The sequence below is a fragment of the Myotis davidii genome, unplaced genomic scaffold (assembly GCF_000327345.1).
Source record: "Myotis davidii unplaced genomic scaffold, ASM32734v1 scaffold77, whole genome shotgun sequence".
Classification (NCBI taxonomy): Eukaryota; Metazoa; Chordata; class Mammalia; order Chiroptera; family Vespertilionidae; genus Myotis; species Myotis davidii.
Window position 1 is genome coordinate 659,761 of NW_006289713.1, and position 7,753 is coordinate 667,513.

The window sequence follows — 7,753 nt, forward strand, 5'->3', positions numbered from 1 at the left end:
CTCCCGGGGGCAGTCCACTCCCAGCTCCCAGGGGCTGGCTGCACGCCTTGTCTCAGGGCCCCTTCCACCTTCCCAGCCAGCAACGGCCGCGTGCATCTCTCACATGCCTCACTCTCATGCTCTCCTGCCCCGCTCTTTCACTTATGTTGGGCCCTCTCAGATAATTTAAGGTGATCTCTCCACCTCAGGATCCTTAACTTGATCACATCTGCAAAGTGCCTTTTGCCATGTAAGGGAACATAGTCACAGGTTCTTAGAATGAGGACATCTTGGGGAGAAGGGCTCTTCATTTTGCCTACCTCACATGGGTAGGCCTGACCTACTGTTGATTTAAAGTATACATTTTGCTCGGAGAATGGTACCCCATCTTTGCAAAACACCGCCCGCAAGCTGGCACTTTAGTGGTGCTTCCGTCAGGTCCTTATCAGATTGGCAGATTTGGGGCAACACAGTGAGTGACATGGCCAGTGCATTTTATGGTCATGTGCCTCCCCCCCCCCCCCTTTGCTACCGAGTGACTCCCTCTATCTCACACAATGATTCAGCTACTCTGTAAGTCCTTGGATAGTGGCCTGGTTTGGGCTCTGTGGGCAGGGAAAGCAAACCTGTGCCCAGAATAAGTGTATACCCCTGACAGAGTGAATGATTACTCCTTCCAGGATGAGACGGATCACCCCAGGGTGGTTAACTTGCCCCTAGGCAGCTGGCTGGTGTCCTCGGGATGGCGCCGTGTCTGGGACTTAGCGCTGAGCTCTGTGGCTGGAGGGCTGGATGCTCAGCAGCTGCAGTAGCTGTCACCGTGGTGAGTGAGAGCCATGCTGTTAGACCCCTTCGCGGCCTCTGACCCTGCCACCGTGGCTACTTCCTTCATGCCCCCTTTGTGCCAGCAGTGAAGAGACCAATGGCTGAAGCTGGTGGATGTCACTTGGCCAAGTCATTCTGTTGACCTGGCTGTTTAGTGTGTCTTGATGATGGACGTTTTCCAATGAGTGTTAACATAGGAGACAGCGAGCTTCACTCTCTGTGCCAAGACCCATCCGCATGACTGCCCAACAGCCTCGTCCTGTCTTCTAATCAGTCTCCTTCCAGGCCCCTGACCGCTTCTCTTCCACTAAAGTGGATGGCCAGGTACGTTTCCCACCATCTCTCAAGTCCGTCTCTGAGTGGGGCTGCAGTGCAGACACCATCCAGTTTTTACTTGCTCCCAAGTATCAAGCCAATACTTCTGTGAACCAAGTTCTGGCTTTTTCCTGTTATCAGCTGTCGTACCTCCCATCACGTGGCCCTAGGAGTCAGGGAGAGAACTTGGTGCAGCAGTGGTGGATAACAGGGAGTCTAGGCTACCTGCTCACACTGGGTCCTGGATGTACCACTTCTGTCTTATGGATGGATGCTCCTGGGTCCTAGGACCCTCTGACAGAACTCAGCTCATGATGGGTAGTGCTATGATCTGAATGCTTGTTATCTGCTCCCCCCCCCTCCCCCCGGCCCGCAATTTCTATGTTGAAATCCTAACCCACACAGATAACAGTAATAGGAAGTTGGGCCTTTAAGAGGTGTATAAGTCATAAGGGTGAGCCCTTATGAATGGGATTAGTGCCTTATAAAAGGGGCTCCATAGAGATCCCTAGGCTCTTCCATCCTGTGAGGATACCGCAAGAAAAAACTGGCTATGATCCAGAGAGAGGGCCTTTACCTAGCTGTGCTAGCGCCATGATCTGGGACTTCCCAGCCTTGAAAACTGTGAGAAATAAACATTTGTTGTTACTAAACTACTCAGTTTTATGGTATTCGTTATGGCAGCCAGAAAGGACTGAGAGAGGCAGTGAATGGTTGCCTCTGCACGTGCTGTCCCATGGTCATGGTCAGGTAGTCTGTACCAGGGCTCGTAGCATGCCAGGAGCTGCTTGTCAAAAGACCCATCGTTTCCACAGGGCATGGCCTTGTGACAGATCCTTAAGAGTCTTGCCAAAAACTCTACGTGGTGTCTTTTCCCAAAACTGATACCTCCAATACCATAGGGTCCTCGGGGTCACATAGCCCAAGTTAGCACCTTGAACCACAGCCCTGGACCTGCTGCAACGCCCTCTCCATCTCTGGGCTGGCTCGCAGCTGGGAGTTTCCCATGGCCCCCGGAAAGTGGTTTGGAGTATTCCTACATGAGCACGATGCCTCCAGACCTGAGGCCTGCCAGACACGGCTTCCTTCTCCAAGGGGGGAGGTGCGAGAAACCAGGATCTGTCCTTTACTGTGGCTGCTCCGGCCCGCTGTAGCTCTTCAACGTTTTTCTGATACGACTGGCTCCTGCAACGTCACTGGCTTGCCCTCCACCCTTTGCAGTGCCTGGGTCTTCCGAAGGCCCACGTCTTGCTCATTGATTGCGTGAGGTTATTGATATATGACCAATATGATATTCTACAGGACATCAACCAGTCCAGGTCTTCTTGGTCAACTACTAAGTAAGTCTATTCGAATTACATGTGCTTTGGGTTTCAGGTTCATCTTGGGAGCTTACCTCTCCTTCAGCCACTGGGTTCCTGGTCTGAAAACTGACTCAAAGTTCATAAACTGGGCAAGGAATCACAAATATTCTTTTATTGGGAGGATTGCCTCAGATCTGCTATGAGAGTCTCTTCTATCTTATCTGACCTACAGATGCGAGCTGGCACCTACCCTCTTAGTGACACTGGGTTTGGTAACTGGTGTATCTGCAGACCCTCCTGAAGACCATGCTCCTCTTCCATTTTTTCCTGGCCTTACGTGCACATTCAGTTCAACACGTCCACCATCTAACACAAAAATTCCAACATTTCTAAAAGCACGGGCCGTTGCTTTCCCCATGCTTCTAGACCCCATCCTAGCAGCATATTTGCACCATCGCCTATAGTCTTTGCTAGCATACTGAAGGCCCTGCCCCAGGAAAGCGCTCTCATATCGATAAGCTCACCCATTTCAACTTTATGTGCCTGCCCAGCACGTTCCCTGCCTGACCTGGGACCAAGCACCTTCAGAATCCGTCCCACCTGTGCTCTCCCGGCCCTGCTGGTACCCGAGGGATACAGGTGCTGTAGCTCCTTTGGGCTGAAGTTCCTTTCTTGTCCTATCAGGTGCAGCCCTTCCTTATCCCAGCTGTGCTGTGGTCTAGTGGCCAGAAGGGGAGGTGGGGGCAGGTCCTGGAGGGGCTGCACACTGTCTTACAGAGCAGAGACCTCCCACTTCTTCAAGGAATGGGGGCCGTTAACCCTTAATAGGGGAGAAGGGCCACCTCGGTAGGCTCAGAGGGTTCAAGGCAATCTAGGGATTTACAGCTTGGGGTGCATCAACTCCGATGTCCCACTGGAAACGTCAGGGTGTCACTTCCCCACCAGAGCAGCTGTCCTGCATAGGCGGAGTTTGACCTTTGGAACTTGGTTGCTCCGGATCCTAGCTTTGTCCGCCCTCCGCTACAGGATGGGAAGAGTTCTGTGAACCACAGGCTTTCACACAGCTCTGCGCTGCTCTCAGCTTCTTGTTACCTTTTCTCAAAGTGTAGTCGTGAGCAGTGGCCATCTGATTCTGCTGATTTGCTTTCCCAGGTAGCCCTCACGCACCTGAATGCATTGCCCTCAGCACTGCATCTCCTCGCATGGGCAAACCATCCCAGGCCACCAAAGGCGCAAGTGTGAGCAACTGCGGTCACCTTGTGCCAGGGGCTACCTGTGCCCACCTGCAGTGGTGGCTGGCAGAGATGGGTGAACCTGCTCCAGGGTCCTGCCCTGCACCTGCCTCCTCAGACTCCCTGGCGCACAGGGCTGTAGGTGGGGCTCCCTGGGGCGCAGAACTCATGAACATGCAAGGAGTTGTTAGGGAGGCTCCCAGGACCTACACTGTGGAATGGAAGGGAGGAAAGCAGGATTAGGCAGGGGAAGAAGTTGGGCTGTGACGGTGTATCAGGTTCCAGCTACAACACAAAACAACACTAATTTACTCTCTTGCTCTTCGGAGTCCAGAAGCCTAACGTGGGCTGATTCCCTCCGGAGGCCTTAGGAAAACATGTTTCCTTGCCTCTGCGAGTTCCCAAGGCTTCCTGCTTTCCCTGGCCCGTAGATCCTTTCGTCCATCACTCTGACCTCTGTGTCCATGGTCCCCTCTTCTCTCTAACTGACCCCCTCCTTTCCTAAGGACTCCTGTGATGATATGTGCCCATCTGGATACCCAGGATAATCCCCACCTGAAGATCCTTAATCACATGGGAAAAATCCCCTTTGACATGTAAACTAACATATTCATACGTTCTTAGAAGTAAGAGGAGGGCATCTTTAGGGGCCATTGTTCTTTCTACCACATGTAGCTTTGAAGCCCTTTGGAATTGTTGGGAGGACACTGGCTGTGCTGTGACCGTGAGTGAGCCACTGTCTTTAGCCAGGGCAATCCCTGAAGAGGGCGGCAGCAGAGACCTGTGCCAGTAGCACTCCAGTGCCTGCAAGCCCCTCTTTCCTGAAGGGGGTCTGGGTGGTGCATCATGGCACCCACTACGTCCTCTCTGCTCCAGCCCGGCGACTTTCCTCCACCCCTCACCTGGCCATACAACCTTTTGCCGCAGGACATTTGCACATGCTCTTCCCTCAACCTCACTGTCCTCCTGATGCTGAGCCCTGGTTCCGGGCTGGAAACACACACACACACACACACACACGTGCAGCACGCCATCACCACATGTCCTCAGTGCCTAGCACAGCACCTGCCACATATGGCCACTCCGAAAACGTGAAGTGGATGCAAGCTCTGTCCTCCCTGCCTCGATATGGACCTTTTTGGGTGTGGAACTATGATCACTACTCCCCTTCAGCGGTTCCCATAGCTTTTAGCACCAGATCCAAGCTCCTTATCATGGCCTACAAGGTCCTACTTGACCCGGCATCTGTTGTCCAGCAGCCTGCACATATCTGCTGCCAGTCCACACCGTGTGCACGTTGCCCTGGGCTCCAGCCCGTTCCAACTCAGGGATGGTCCTGAGTCATGTCTTTGGAGCCAGCCTTACAAAGTCACATGCCCTTGGGCCCTCAAATACCCAGTGGGGTCTGTGCTCCCCAGGCCAGGGCCCTCCGCCCCACCCTGTTCCCATCCCCCCTTGGTTAGGTCAGGACCCCATTAGGCAGCAAAGCTGACTGCAATTCCATGGAGAGCCCAACCCCTGAAAAATGATGGTGGGCCCCTGTCCCATGTCATTAATTCTCCTGTGACTGAGGCCTTTCCCCCAGGGTGGGCATAGGGCCAGGGTGACTGATTGCACCTGTTCCGCCTGCAAGGACTTTGGCCAGTGGGAGGCTGGGGCGGCAGTTCCCTAGCGAAATGCTGCATGGAGATTAATGACCCCTGAGCTGGGGGCTCTGGGTGCGAGAGGCCTGCGCGAAGGCGGGCTGAGCCCGCGGGGCCTGAGCCCCCTGCCCCCGCCTGCTCTGCCCGGCCCCTCCGAGGAGCAGGGCTGCAGGTGCTGCACCTTTGCCAAGTTCCCTGGATCTCCCAGAATCGGTTGCCTCAGCCTCATGCCTGAAACCTCAAACACAAATAATTTTCAATTTGCCTGGGAGTTTCAATCGCACAATCCAATGTTAAATAATAGATTAAATGCCTCAGGGAGAGAAACAGGATTTAAGAAGAAGAAATAAATAAAAGGAAAAGTAAAATTCAGCACATCGGCTCGGTGAGTAAGAATGTAGCTTTCCCTCCTGGCCTGCATTCACCCGCCCTGCCCCACCCTGCCCAGCTGGGTTCTCTTCCCCAGGCCTGTGGGAATTACCTCTTGGGCACCTGGGTCTCCCAGGAGCAGGTTCCAGGCATCGGCAGCCCTGGGCTCCACCCCCTCCCTCCTGCTCCAGCCTCTGCACCGAAGGGAGAGGCCTGGCTTGTAGCCCTGGCAACCACCACTGACCCAGGTTGACAGGCTGACCCAGACACAGGCAGAGGCAGACGACAGTCACAGAGCACTGCCAGGTGGTGCCAGGCAACTGGCAGGTTAGCGGACAGGCAACAGGCATGGTCTGATGGGGTTGGGTGCAGACACAGGTGTAGGATGATGGTGTCTTTGAATCCAGCAGGAGGCCGAAGAGGATGTGTCTATGGGACATGACTTGTCTGTAAGGTCCGGAACGAGGTCATCTCTGAGAAGCAGAATGGTACGTTGGTGGACACCAGGCCCAAACTACCAGGGTTTGAATCTTGGAACATCTTTTTTCTTTTAACATTTGTCAGTTTCTTTTAAAAATTTTTATTATTGACAGTATTACAAGTGTCCCCCAATTTCCCCCCTCTTTATCCCCCTCCTCCCAGCCCTGCTCCACCCCAGGCCTTCACCACACTATTGTCTGTGTCCGCTGGTTATGCATGTAAGGTCTTTGGTTAATTTCTTCCCATTCCCCAGCCCCCCTGGAGATTTGTCAGTTGGAACATATTCTTTTTTTATTAATTAAAATTATTTTTTATTGATTTCAGAGAAGAGGGGAGAGGGAGAGAGGCATCGAAACATCAATGATGAGAGAGCATCATTGATCACTGCCTCTTGCACGCCCCCCCCCCCCCCCCACACACACACACACTGGGGATCAAGCCCACAGCCCTGGTATGTGCCTTTGACCGGAATCAAACGTGGGACCCTCCAGTCCACAGGCTTACGCTCTATCCCCTGAGCCAAACCGGCTCGGGCAGAACATCTTAATAGCTGCGTGAGTTTGGGCAAATCACTTCACCCGTGTGTCGGTTTCCTCATGCGCACAGAATGGGGTGACAATGACATCTGTCTTATAGGGCTGTGATGGGGATTTCTAGACATGAGATGCTTACACAGGACCTGGTAAGCCAGGAAATACCATATTCCTGTGATTGCTTCGGGAGCCTAGGCAGGAGACGAAGTGGCATGGGTAAAAGGTGGGCAGTGGGGAGGGACAGGAGGATTCACTGAGGGGTAGGGAATGACGTGTGCAAGAAGGGAGCAAGCGATGGAGGGGGAGAGGCTAACGTGTTTTCTTTTCTGAAGATGGGGCCCCGCTGGGAAAGTCTGATGACCCAGCAGTGAGCCAGTGATGCTCTTGAGGAGGAGACGGGAGGCGGGGGCTGGGGACCCAAGAGGGAGCCGAGGGCTGGCCTCCGAAAGGGCAGCGGGGAGACCCGGACGGGCGGTGCAGAGGAACATGCCTTTGACATAGCGAGGGGCTTTCCGGTCCTCCCTTTATTTCCCCGCAGTCAGAAATGCACGGCTAGCTGTGACCTTTCCAGGGATGTCTGTGTGAGTGTGTGGGCGTGTGTCTCATGAGTGTGTGCGTGCATCTGCACGTATGTCTGTATCTGTGTATCCGTGGATGTGTCTCTGGGTCTGGATGAGTATTTGTGAGGAGGGGTATGTGTGCACCGATGTGTGCCTGTGTAGGGGCATGTCTTGTGTCTGTGCCTGTGTCAGTGCGTGCGTATTGTGGTTGAGGTCACAGAAGGCCTGTGTCACCCTCGTGGAGAGTGGAGGACAAACAAGCGCCCGAGGCTGCTGATGGCCCTGTGAGGTTTGTGAGCACGAGGCACCGCGCGGGTGACTCCATGGCTGGGAGGGAGAGAGGGTCTCCAATCACAGTGTCGCCACCTGGCCCACAATCGGGGTGTTGCTGCCACCTCGTGGGCTGGCCGGGGATACCCAGGCCGCTGCTCAGGAGCGAGGTCTTAGCGCCCCCTGGTGGCCAGCGGTGTCTCTGCCGGTGGAGGGCTCCTTCCGCCCCGCCCTCCCTTGGAT